The following is a 12,674-nucleotide window of genomic DNA, read 5'->3' as shown; positions in this document are numbered from 1 at the left end:
GTTTTAAAATCACCGAGTAGACGCGGTGAGGGCTGGCAACCGCTGCCAAACCTTTTTCCGAAATTGCGCCATCTGAGTGACAAGAAAACATGATCTAAAGGAGAGTCCAGGAATAGCACCCTTGAGGGTGGGCTTCATGCCCCTCTAATTGATTCAACGTCGCCGTCCACCGTTTCAAAATCCGACATATCCATCCGCCCTGACAGCGGCGTTGAATCAATGAGGCGGGCACGGGAGAGGCTCGCGGACACCACCTCTCCCCTTGTAGCCGCGATAAGCACGCAAAAAATTTTGCTACAGCGCCAAGCACCCACCTCATGGCTAGAGACAAGGGCTCGCCATTAGATCAACTTCGAAATCGCTGAACAGACGCGCTGTAGAATGGCAACCGCTGCCAAGTCTCTTCCGTAGTTGCGTCGGTCGAGTGATCGAAGAAGGTGATCTAAGAGAGGGTCCAAGCGTAGGCATTCGTTGGGGGATTCGCGCCGATGGCATAAATTTATGCAATACCCGAGCAAGCAACACCGGACGGAGGTGCTAGACGAGGGCTCCCGTTTTAGATCGAGTTTTAAAATCACCGAGTAGACGCGGTGAGGGCTGGCAACCGCTGCCAAACCTTTTTCCGAAATTGCGCCATCTGAGTGACAAGAATACATGATCTAAAGGAGAGTCCAGGAATAGCACCCTCGAGGGTGGGCTTCATGCCCCTCTAATTGATTCAACGTCGGCGTCCACCGTTTCAAAATCCGACATATCCATCCGCCTTGACACCGGCGTTGAATCAGTGAGGGGGGCACGGGAGAGGCTCGCGGCAACCACCTCTCCTATATAAGCTATTAGTGCGAGGCTCGCGCTGCATTAGAAATTAGCGAACACAACGACATCCGCCTTAAAAATCCAAATCCTTTAAAATTCCTACCAAACAGCCATTCACGACCCAATTTTTTATGAGGTCGGCAGAGGAGCAAAAGATTGTCATCGGTTAGGAGACGTGAGTTCATGGAGCCAAGGGACTGAAATGGTCATCGAGCTCATCCGATCAACTGGATGAATTTCACCTTGAAGGGGCCCAATCCAAAAGTTCCGGAGGTCATCTCCTGGAACTCTCGAGAACAAGGCCCATCTTACATGCAAACTCTGCTACTGCGCAAACATAGGTTGCAATTAAGGAGAAATTGCGAGGCCGTCGCAATGGCCCGAGGCCAATGGCTCCGACTAAGTCAATTTTCTCTTGCAATCACCATGCCGCCGTTCACAGAGAGATCTCCCCATTCACTTGTGACGCGACGCACAATCCAAGGTCTAGACGCGAGCTCGCCCTTGAAAGAAAGACCACTTTCCAAGACATCCCCCGATGACACATTGGAACGTCAACCGCTGTCGAACCACTCCCAATGTTGTGCCGATCGAGTTGGCACAGAGGCGACCTTAGGGAGCTCCCGCGTAGCAATCGGGATGTGCTTTCGTGCCCATCTCTCACAAAAACCAATGTTAGCTGTGGACAAATTTGGAATCCAAGGGCTCGCATCCATCGATATCGTCGGCACTGAGTCTATATATTCAAAGGCCACGGAGAGGTTCCGATAAGAGAAACTCCCCTGCTCGCTCGCACAAACATCCCAAATTCTAGACACAAGCTCCCGCCCTTAGCATCGCTCTCCAGATCACCGCAATGACACATTGGAACGACAACCGCTGTCGAACAACTCCCGAAATTGTGGCAATGGAGTGAGAAAGAAGAGCAACTTTGGGGAGCCGCGCATAGCAAACGGGCTGTGCTGCTGTGCTTCATTCCGCTCTTATATAGATCCGAAATCGTTGATTTCGTTTGGAATCCGAGGCTGCATTCGTCCTTGCTCAAACAAGCAATGGCTCTTCTAATCGAATGGCCACGGGGAGCTTTCGATAACAAAGGCTCCCTTGTCACTCGTGATGCGCAGGCCAACTGCTAGACGACGGGTCGCCCTTCAGATCGCTGCCCAGGCAACCACCACAACGGCACCATTGGAACGACAACCGCTGCCGAACCGTTCTGAAAATTTTGTGCCAAAGAAGTTGTTGCGTAGAGAACGACTCTGGGGAGAGAGCCCTCGCATAGCAAAATCGGGATGGCTTCACGGCCCTCCCAATAGAAACGATGCTGGTGCCAATATTCCAAAAATCCGAATAACGTGTCTTTCGCGAACACCAGCACTGATTTCTATTGGGGAGGGTCGCCGAGAACTTTTGTTGTCAAAGCTCCCATTGTAAGCCGCGATAGGCACACAAAAAATTGCTAGAGCCCCAAGCACCCACCTCATGGCTAGACAAGGGCTCGCCATTAGTAGATCAACTTCGAAATCGCTGAACAGACGCGCTGTGGAATGGCAACCGCTGCCAAGCCTCTTCCATAATTGCGTCGGTCGAGTGATAGAAGAAGGTGATCTAAGAGAGAGTCCAAGGCTAGGGATTCGTTGGGGGATTCGCGCCGATAGCAAAAAATTATGCAATACCCGAGCAACACCGGACGGAGGTGCTAGACGATGGCTCCCGTTTTAGATCGAGTTTTAAAATCACCGAGTAGACGCGGTGAGGGCTGGCAACCGCTGCCAAACCTTTTTCCGAAATTGCGCCAGCTGAGTGACAGGAAAACATGATCTAAAGGAGAGTCAAGGAATAGCACCCTCGAGGGTGGGCTTCATGCCCCTCTAATTGATTCAACGTCGCCGTCCACCGTTTCAAAATCCGACATATCCATCCGCCCTGACAGCGGCGTTGAATCAATGAGGGGGGCACGGGAGAGGCTCGCGGCAACCACCTCTCCCCTTGTAGCCGCGATATGCACGCAAAAAATTTTGCTAGAGCGCCAAGCACCCACCTCATGGCTAGAGACAAGGGCTCGCCATTAGATCAACTTCGAAATCGCTGAACAGACGCGCTGGAGAATGGCAACCGCTGCCAAGTCTCTTCCGTAGTTGCGTCGGTCGAGTGATCGAAGAAGGTGATCTAAGAGAGGGTCCAAGCGTGTAGGCATTCGTTGGGGGATTCGCGCCGATGGCATAAATTTATGCAATACCCGAGCAACACCGGACGGAGGTGCTAGACGAGGGCTCCCGTTTTAGATCGAGTTTTAAAATCACCAAGTAGACGCGGTGAGGGCTGGCAACCGCTGCCAAACCTTTTTCCGAAATTGCGCCAGCTGAGTTGACAAGAAAACATGATCTAAAGGAGAGTCTAGGAATAGCACCCTCGAGGGTGGGCTTCATGCCCCTCTAATTGATTCAACGTCGCCGTCCACCGTTTCAAAATCCGACATATCCATCCGCCCTGACAGCGGCGTTGAATCAATGAGGGGGGCACGGGAGAGGCTCGCGGCGACCACCTCTCCCGTTGTAGCCGCGATAGGCACGCAAAAAATTTTGCTAGAGCGCCAAGCACCCACCTCATGGCTAGAGACAAGGGCTCGCCATTAGATCAACTTCGAAATCGCTGAACAGACGCGCTGTAGAATGGCAACCGCTGCCAAGTCTCTTCCGTAGTTGCGTCGGTCGAGTGATCGAAGAAGGTGATCTAACAGAGGGTCCAAGCGTGTAGGCATTCGTTGGGGGATTCGCGCCGATGGCATAAATTTATGCAATACCCGAGCGACACCGGACGGAGGTGCTAGACGAGGGCTCCCGTTTTAGATCGAGTTTTAAAATCACCAAGTAGACGCGGTGAGGGCTGGCAACCGCTGCCAAACCTTTTTCCGAAATTGCGCCAGCTGAGTGACAAGAAAACATGATCTAAAGGAGAGTCCAGGAATAGCACCCTCGAGGGTGGGCTTCATGCCCCTCTAATTGATTCAACGTCGGCGTCCACCGTTTCAAAATCCGACATATCCATCCGCCCTGACAGCGGCGTTGAATCAATGAGGGGAGCACGGGAGAGGCTCGCGGCAACCACCTCTCCCGTTGTAGCCGCGATAGGCACGCAAAAAATTTTGCTAGAGCGCCAAGCACCCACCTCATGGCTAGAGACAAGGGCTCGCCATTAGATCAACTTCGAAATCGCTGAACAGACGCGCTGTAGAATGGCAACTGCTGCCAAGTCTCTTCCGTAGTTGCGTCGGTCGAGTGATCGAAGAAGGTGATCTAAGAGAGGGTCCAAGCGTAGGCATTCGTTGGGGGATTCGCGCCGATGGCATAAATTTATGCAATACCCGAGCAACACCGGACGGAGGTGCTAGACGAGGGCTCCCGTTTTAGATCGAGTTTTAAAATCACCGAGTAGACGCGGTGAGGGCTGGCAACCGCTGCCAAACCTTTTTCCAAAATTGCGCCAGCTGAGTGACAAGAAAACGTGATCTAAAGGAGAGTCCAGGAATAGCACCCTCGAGGGTGGGCTTCATGCCCCTCTAATTGATTCAACGTCGGCGTCCACCGTTTCAAAATCCGACATATCCATCCGCCCTGACAGCGGCGTTGAATCAATGAGGGGGGCACGGGAGAGGCTCGCGGCAACCACCTCTCCCATTGTAGCCGCGATAGGCACGCAAAAAATTTTGCTAGAGCGCCAAGCACCCACCTCATGGCTAGAGACAAGGGCTCGCCATTAGATCAACTTTGAAATCGCTGAACAGACGCGCTGTAGAATGGCAACCGCTGCCAAGTCTCTTCCGTAGTTGCGTCGGTCGAGTGATCGAAGAAGGTGATCTAAGAGAGGGTCCAAGCGTAGGCATTCGTTGGGGGATTCGCGCCGTTGGCATAATTTTATGCAATACCCGAGCAACACCGGACGGAGGTGCTAGACGAGGGCTCCCGTTTTAGATCGAGTTTTAAAATCACCGAGTAGACGCGGTGAGGGCTGGCAACCGCTGCCAAACCTTTTTCCGAAATTGCGCCATCTGAGTGACAAGAAAACATGATCTAAAGGAGAGTCCAGGAATAGCACCCTCGAGGGTGGGCTTCACGCCCCTCTAATTGATTCAACGTCGGCGTCCACCGTTTCAAAATCCGACATATCCATCCGCCCTGACAGCGGCGTTGAATCAATGAGGGGGGCACGGGAGAGGCTCGCGGACACCACCTCTCCCCTTGTAGCCGCGATAGGCAAGCAAAAAATTTTGCTAGAGCGCCAAGCACCCACCTCATGGCTAGAGACAAGGGCTCGCCATTAGATCAACTTCGAAATCGCTGAACAGACGCGCTGTAGAATGGCAACCGCTGCCAAGTCTCTTCCGTAGTTGCGTCGGTCGAGTGATCGAAGAAGGTGATCTAAGAGAGGGTCCAAGCGCAGGCATTCCTTGGGGGATTCGGCGCCGATGGCATAAATTTATGCAATACCCGAGCAAGCAACACCGGACGGAGGTGCTAGACGAGGGCTCCCGTTTTAGATCGAGTTTTAAAATCACCGAGTAGACGCGGTGAGGGCTGGCAACCGCTGCCAAACCTTTTTCCGAAATTGCGCCATCTGAGTGACAAGAATACATGATCTAAAGGAGAGTCCAGGAATAGCACCCTCGAGGGTGGGCTTCATGCCCCTCTAATTGATTCAACGTCGGCGTCCACCGTTTCAAAATCCGACATTTCCATCCGCCCTGACAGCGGCGTTGAATCAATGAGGGGGGCACGGGAGAGGCTCGCGGCAACCACCTCTCCCCTTGTAGCCGCGATAGGCACGCAAAAAAGTTTTGCTAGAGCGCCAAGCACCCACCTCATGGCTAGAGACAAGGGCTCGCCATTAGATCAACTTCGAAATCGCTGAACAGACGCGCTTTAGAATGGCAACCGCTGCCAAGTCTCTTCCGCAGTTGCGTCGGTCGAGTGATCGAAGAAGGTGATCTAAGAGAGGGTCCAAGCGTAGGCATTCTCGTTGGGGGATTCGCGCCGATGGCATAAATTTCTGCAATACCCGAGCAACACCGGACGGAGGTGCTAGACGAGGGCTCCCGTTTTAGATCGAGTTTTAAAATCACCAAGTAGACGCGGTGAGGGCTGGCAACCGCTGCCAAACCTTTTTCCGAAATTGCGCCAGCTGAGTTGACAAGAAAACATGATCTAAAGGAGAGTCCAGGAATAGCACCCTCGAGGGTGGGCTTCATGCCCCTCTAATTGATTCAACGTCGCCGTCCACCGTTTCAAAATCCGACATCTCCATCCGCCCTGACAGCGGCGTTGAATCAATGAGGGGGGCACGGGAGAGGCTCGCGGCAACCACCTCTCCCCTTGTAGCCGCGATAGGCACGCAAAAAATTTTGCTAGAGCGCCAAGCACCCACCTCATGGCTAGAGACAAGGGCTCGCCATTAGATCAACTTCGAAATCGCTGAACAGACGCGCTGTAGAATGGCAACCGCTGCCAAGTCTCTTCCGTAGTTGCGTCGGTCGAGTGATCGAAGAAGGTGATCTAAGAGAGGGTCCGAGCGTAGGCATTCGTTGGGGGATTCGCGCCGATGGCATAAATTTATGCAATACCCGAGCAACACCGGACGGAGATGCTAGACGAGGGCTCCCGTTTTAGATCGAGTTTTAAAATCACCGAGTAGACGCGGTGAGGGCTGGCAACCGCTGCCAAACCTTTTTCCGAAATTCCGCCGTCTGAGTGACAAGAAAACATGATCTAAAGGAGAGTCCAGGAATAGCACCCTCGAGGGTGGGCTTCATGCCCCTCTAATTGATTCAACGTCGCCGTCCACAGTTTCAAAATCCGACATATCCATCCGCCCTGACAGCGGCGTTGAATCAATGAGGGGGGCACGGGAGAGGCTCGCGGCAACCACCTCTCCCCTTGTAGCCGCGATAGGCACGCAAAAAATTTTGCTAGAGCGCCAAGCGCCCACCTCATGGCTAGAGACAAGGGCTCGCCATTACATCAACTTCGAAATCGCTGAACAGACGCGCTGTAGAATGGCAACCGCTGCCAAGTCTCTTCCGCAGTTGCGTCGGTCGAGTGATCGAAGAAGGTGATCTAAGAGAGGGTCCAAGCGTAGGCATTCGTTGGGGGATTCGCGCCGATGGCATAAATTTATGCAATACCCGAGCAACACCGGACGGAGGTGCTAGACGAGGGCTCCCGTTTTAGATCGAGTTTTAAAATCACCGAGTAGACGCGGTGAGGGCTGGCAACCGCTGCCAAACCTTTTTTCGAAATTGCGCCATCTGAGTGACAAGAAAACATGATCTGAAGGAGAGTCCAGGAATAGCACCCTCGAGGGTGGGCTTCATGCCCCTCTAATTGATCCAACGTCGCCGTCCACCGTTTCAAAATCCGACATATCCATCCGCCCTGACAGCGGCGTTGAATCAATGAGGGGGGCAAGGGAGAGGCTCGCGGACACCACCTCTCCCCTTGTAGCCGCGATAGGCACGCAAAAAATTTTGCTAGAGCGCCAAGCACCCACCTCATGGCTAGAGACAAGGGCTCGCCATTAGATCAACTTCGAAATCGCTGAACAGACGCGCTGTAGAATGGCAACCGCTGCCAACTCTCTTCCGTAGTTGCGTCGGTCGAGTGATCGAAGAAGGTGATCTAAGAGAGGGTCCAAGCGTAGGCATTCGTTGGGGGATTCGCGCCGATGGCACAAATTTATGCAATACCCGAGCAAGCAACACCGGACGGAGGTGCTAGACGAGGGCTCCCGTTTTAGATCGAGTTTTAAAATCACCGAGTAGACGCGATGAGGGCTGGCAACCGCTGCCAAACCTTTTTCCGAAATTGCGCCATCTGAGTGACAAGAATACATGATCTAAAGGAGAGTCCAGGAACAGAACCCTCGAGGGTGGGCTTCATGCCCCTCTAATTGATTCAACGTCGGCGTCCACCGTTTCAAAATCCGACATTTCCATCCGCCCTGACAGCGGCGTTGAATCAATGAGGGGGGGCACGGGAGAGGCTCGCGGGAACCACCTCTCCCATTGTAGCCGCGATAGGCACGCAAAAAATTTTGCTAGAGCGCCAATCACCCACCTCATGGCTAGAGACAAGGGCTCGCCATTAGATCAACTTCGAAATCGCTGAACAGACGCGCTGTAGAATGGCAACCGCTGCCAAGTCTCTTCCGTAGTTGCGTCGATCGAGTGATCGTAGAAGGTGATCTAAGAGAGGGTCCAAGCGTAGGCATTCGTTGGGGGATTCGCGCCGATGGCATAAATTTATGCAATACCCGAGCAACACCGGACGGAGGTGCTAGGCGAGGGCTCCCGTTTTAGATCGAGTTTTAAAATCACCGAGTAGACGCGGTGAGGGCTGGCAACCGCTGCCAAACCTTTTTCCGAAATTGCGCCATCTGAGTGACAAGAAAACATGATCTAAAGGAGAGTCCAGGAATAGCGCCCTCGAGGGTGGGCTTCATGCCCCTCTAATTGATTCAACGTCGGCGTCCACCGTTTCAAAATCCGACATATCCATCCGCCCTGACAGCGGCGTTGAATCAATGAGGGGGGCACGGGAGAGGCTCGCGGCAACCACCTCTCCCCTTGTAGCCGCGATAGGCACGCAAAAAATTTTGCTAGAGCGCCAAGCACCCACCTCATGGCTAGAGACAAGGGCTCGCCATTAGATCAACTTCGAAATCGCTGAACAGACGCGCTGTAGAATGGCAACCGCTGCCAACTCTCTTCCGTAGTTGCGTCGGTCGAGTGATCGAAGAAGGTGATCTAAGAGAGGGTCCAAGCGTAGGCATTCGTTGGGGGATTCGCGCCGATGGCACAAATTTATGCAATACCCGAGCAAGCAACACCGGACGGAGGTGCTAGACGAGGGCTCCCGTTTTAGATCGAGTTTTAAAATCACCGAGTAGACGCGATGAGGGCTGGCAACCGCTGCCAAACCTTTTTCCGAAATTGCGCCATCTGAGTGACAAGAATACATGATCTAAAGGAGAGTCCAGGAATAGCACCCTCGAGGGTGGGCTTCATGCCCCTCTAATTGATTCAACGTCGGCGTCCACCGTTTCAAAATCCGACATTTCCATCCGCCCTGACAGCGGCGTTGAATCAATGAGGGGGGGCACGGGAGAGGCTCGCGGGAACCACCTCTCCCATCGTAGCCGCGATAGGCACGCAAAAAATTTTGCTAGAGCGCCAAGCACCCACCTCATGGCTAGAGACAAGGGCTCGCCATTAGATCAACTTCGAAATCGCTGAACAGACGCGCTGTAGAATGGCAACCGCTGCCAAGTCTCTTCCGTAGTTGCGTCGATCGAGTGATCGTAGAAGGTGATCTAAGAGAGGGTCCAAGCGTAGGCATTCGTTGGGGGATTCGCGCCGATGGCATAAATTTATGCAATACCCGAGCAACACCGGACGGAGGTGCTAGGCGAGGGCTCCCGTTTTAGATCGAGTTTTAAAATCACCGAGTAGACGCGGTGAGGGCTGGCAACCGCTGCCAAACCTTTTTCCGAAATTGCGCCATCTGAGTGACAAGAAAACATGATCTAAAGGAGAGTCCAGGAATAGCGCCCTCGAGGGTGGGCTTCATGCCCCTCTAATTGATTCAACGTCGCCGTCCACCGTTTCAAAATCCGACATATCCATCCGCCCTGACAGCGGCGTTGAATCAATGAGGGGGGCACGGGAGAGGCTCGCGGCAACCACCTCTCCCCATGTAGCCGCGATAGGCACGCAAAAAATTTTGCTAGAGCGCCAAGCACCCACCTCATGGCTAGAGACAAGGGCTCGCCATTAGATCAACTTCGAAATCGCTGAACAGACGCGCTGTAGAATGGCAACCGCTGCCAAGTCTCTTCCGTAGTTGCGTCGGTCGAGTGATCGAAGAAGGTGATCTAAGAGAGGGTCCAAGCGTAGGCATTCGTTGGGGGATTCGCGCCGATGGCATAAATTTATGCAATACCCGAGCAACACCGGACGGAGATGCTAGACGAGGGCTCCCGTTTTAGATCGAGTTCTAAAATCACCGAGTAGACGCGGTGAGGGCTGGCAACCGCTGCCAAACCTTTTTCCGAAATTGCGCCATCTGAGTGACAAGAAAACATGATCTAAAGGAGAGTCCAGGAATAACACCCTCGAGGGTGGGCTTCATGCCCCTCTAATTGATTCAACGTCGCCGTCCACCGTTTCAAAATCCGACATATCCATCCGCCCTGACAGCGGCGTTGAATCAATTAGGGGGGCACGGGAGAGGCTCGCGGCAACCACCTCTCCCCTTGTAGCCGCGATAGGCACGCAAAAAATTTTGCTAGAGCGCCAAGCACCCGCCTCATGGCTAGAGACAAGGGCTCGCCATTAGATCAACTTCGAAATCGCTGAACAGACGCGCTGTAGAATGGCAACCGCTGCCAAGTCTCTTCCGTAGTTGCGTCGGTCGAGTGATCGAAGAAGGTGATCTAAGAGAGGGTCCAAGCGTAGGCATTCGTTGGGGGATTCGCGCCGATGGCATAAATTTATGCAATACCCGAGCAACACCGGACGGAGGTGCTAGACGAGGGCTCCCGTTTTAGATCGAGTTTTAAAATCACCGAGTAGACGCGGTGAGGGCTGGCAACCGCTGCCAAACCTTTTTCCGAAATTGCGCCATCTGAGTGACAAGAAAACATGATCTAAAGGAGAGTCCAGGAATAGCACCCTCGAGGGTGGGCTTCATGCCCCTCTAATTGATTCAACGTCGCCGTCCACCGTTTCAAAATCCGACATATCCATCCGCCCTGACAGCGGCGTTGAATCAATGAGGCGGGCACGGGAGAGGCTCGCGGACACCACCTCTCCCCTTGTAGCCGCGATAAGCACGCAAAAAATTTTGCTACAGCGCCAAGCACCCACCTCATGGCTAGAGACAAGGGCTCGCCATTAGATCAACTTCGAAATCGCTGAACAGACGCGCTGTAGAATGGCAACCGCTGCCAAGTCTCTTCCGTAGTTGCGTCGGTCGAGTGATCGAAGAAGGTGATCTAAGAGAGGGTCCAAGCGTAGGCATTCGTTGGGGGATTCGCGCCGATGGCATAAATTTATGCAATACCCGAGCAAGCAACACCGGACGGAGGTGCTAGACGAGGGCTCCCGTTTTAGATCGAGTTTTAAAATCACCGAGTAGACGCGGTGAGGGCTGGCAACCGCTGCCAAACCTTTTTCCGAAATTGCGCCATCTGAGTGACAAGAATACATGATCTAAAGGAGAGTCCAGGAATAGCACCCTCGAGGGTGGGCTTCATGCCCCTCTAATTGATTCAACGTCGGCGTCCACCGTTTCAAAATCCGACATATCCATCCGCCTTGACACCGGCGTTGAATCAGTGAGGGGGGCACGGGAGAGGCTCGCGGCAACCACCTCTCCTATATAAGCTATTAGTGCGAGGCTCGCGCTGCATTAGAAATTAGCGAACACAACGACATCCGCCTTAAAAATCCAAATCCTTTAAAATTCCTACCAAACAGCCATTCACGACCCAATTTTTTATGAGGTCGGCAGAGGAGCAAAAGATTGTCATCGGTTAGGAGACGTGAGTTCATGGAGCCAAGGGACTGAAATGGTCATCGAGCTCATCCGATCAACTGGATGAATTTCACCTTGAAGGGGCCCAATCCAAAAGTTCCGGAGGTCATCTCCTGGAACTCTCGAGAACAAGGCCCATCTTACATGCAAACTCTGCTACTGCGCAAACATAGGTTGCAATTAAGGAGAAATTGCGAGGCCGTCGCAATGGCCCGAGGCCAATGGCTCCGACTAAGTCAATTTTCTCTTGCAATCACCATGCCGCCGTTCACAGAGAGATCTCCCCATTCACTTGTGACGCGACGCACAATCCAAGGTCTAGACGCGAGCTCGCCCTTGAAAGAAAGACCACTTTCCAAGACATCCCCCGATGACACATTGGAACGTCAACCGCTGTCGAACCACTCCCAATGTTGTGCCGATCGAGTTGGCACAGAGGCGACCTTAGGGAGCTCCCGCGTAGCAATCGGGATGTGCTTTCGTGCCCATCTCTCACAAAAACCAATGTTAGCTGTGGACAAATTTGGAATCCAAGGGCTCGCATCCATCGATATCGTCGGCACTGAGTCTATATATTCAAAGGCCACGGAGAGGTTCCGATAAGAGAAACTCCCCTGCTCGCTCGCACAAACATCCCAAATTCTAGACACAAGCTCCCGCCCTTAGCATCGCTCTCCAGATCACCGCAATGACACATTGGAACGACAACCGCTGTCGAACAACTCCCGAAATTGTGGCAATGGAGTGAGAAAGAAGAGCAACTTTGGGGAGCCGCGCATAGCAAACGGGCTGTGCTGCTGTGCTTCATTCCGCTCTTATATAGATCCGAAATCGTTGATTTCGTTTGGAATCCGAGGCTGCATTCGTCCTTGCTCAAACAAGCAATGGCTCTTCTAATCGAATGGCCACGGGGAGCTTCCGATAACAAAGGCTCCCTTGTCACTCGTGATGCGCAGGCCAACTGCTAGACGACGGGTCGCCCTTCAGATCGCTGCCCAGGCAACCACCACAACGGCACCATTGGAACGACAACCGCTGCCGAACCGTTCTGAAAATTTTGTGCCAAAGAAGTTGTTGCGTAGAGAACGACTCTGGGGAGAGAGCCCTCGCATAGCAAAATCGGGATGGCTTCACGGCCCTCCCAATAGAAACGATGCTGGTGCCAATATTCCAAAAATCCGAATAACGTGTCTTTCGCGAACACCAGCACTGATTTCTATTGGGGAGGGTCGCCGAGAACTTTTGTTGTCAAAGCTCCCATTGTAAGCC

This window comes from Cupressus sempervirens, chromosome 7 (assembly GCF_028749045.1).
Source record: "Cupressus sempervirens isolate cs-2001-9-10 chromosome 7, ASM2874904v1, whole genome shotgun sequence".
NCBI classification, from domain to species: Eukaryota; Viridiplantae; Streptophyta; class Pinopsida; order Cupressales; family Cupressaceae; genus Cupressus; species Cupressus sempervirens.
Note: the sequence above shows the minus strand (reverse complement) of the source record.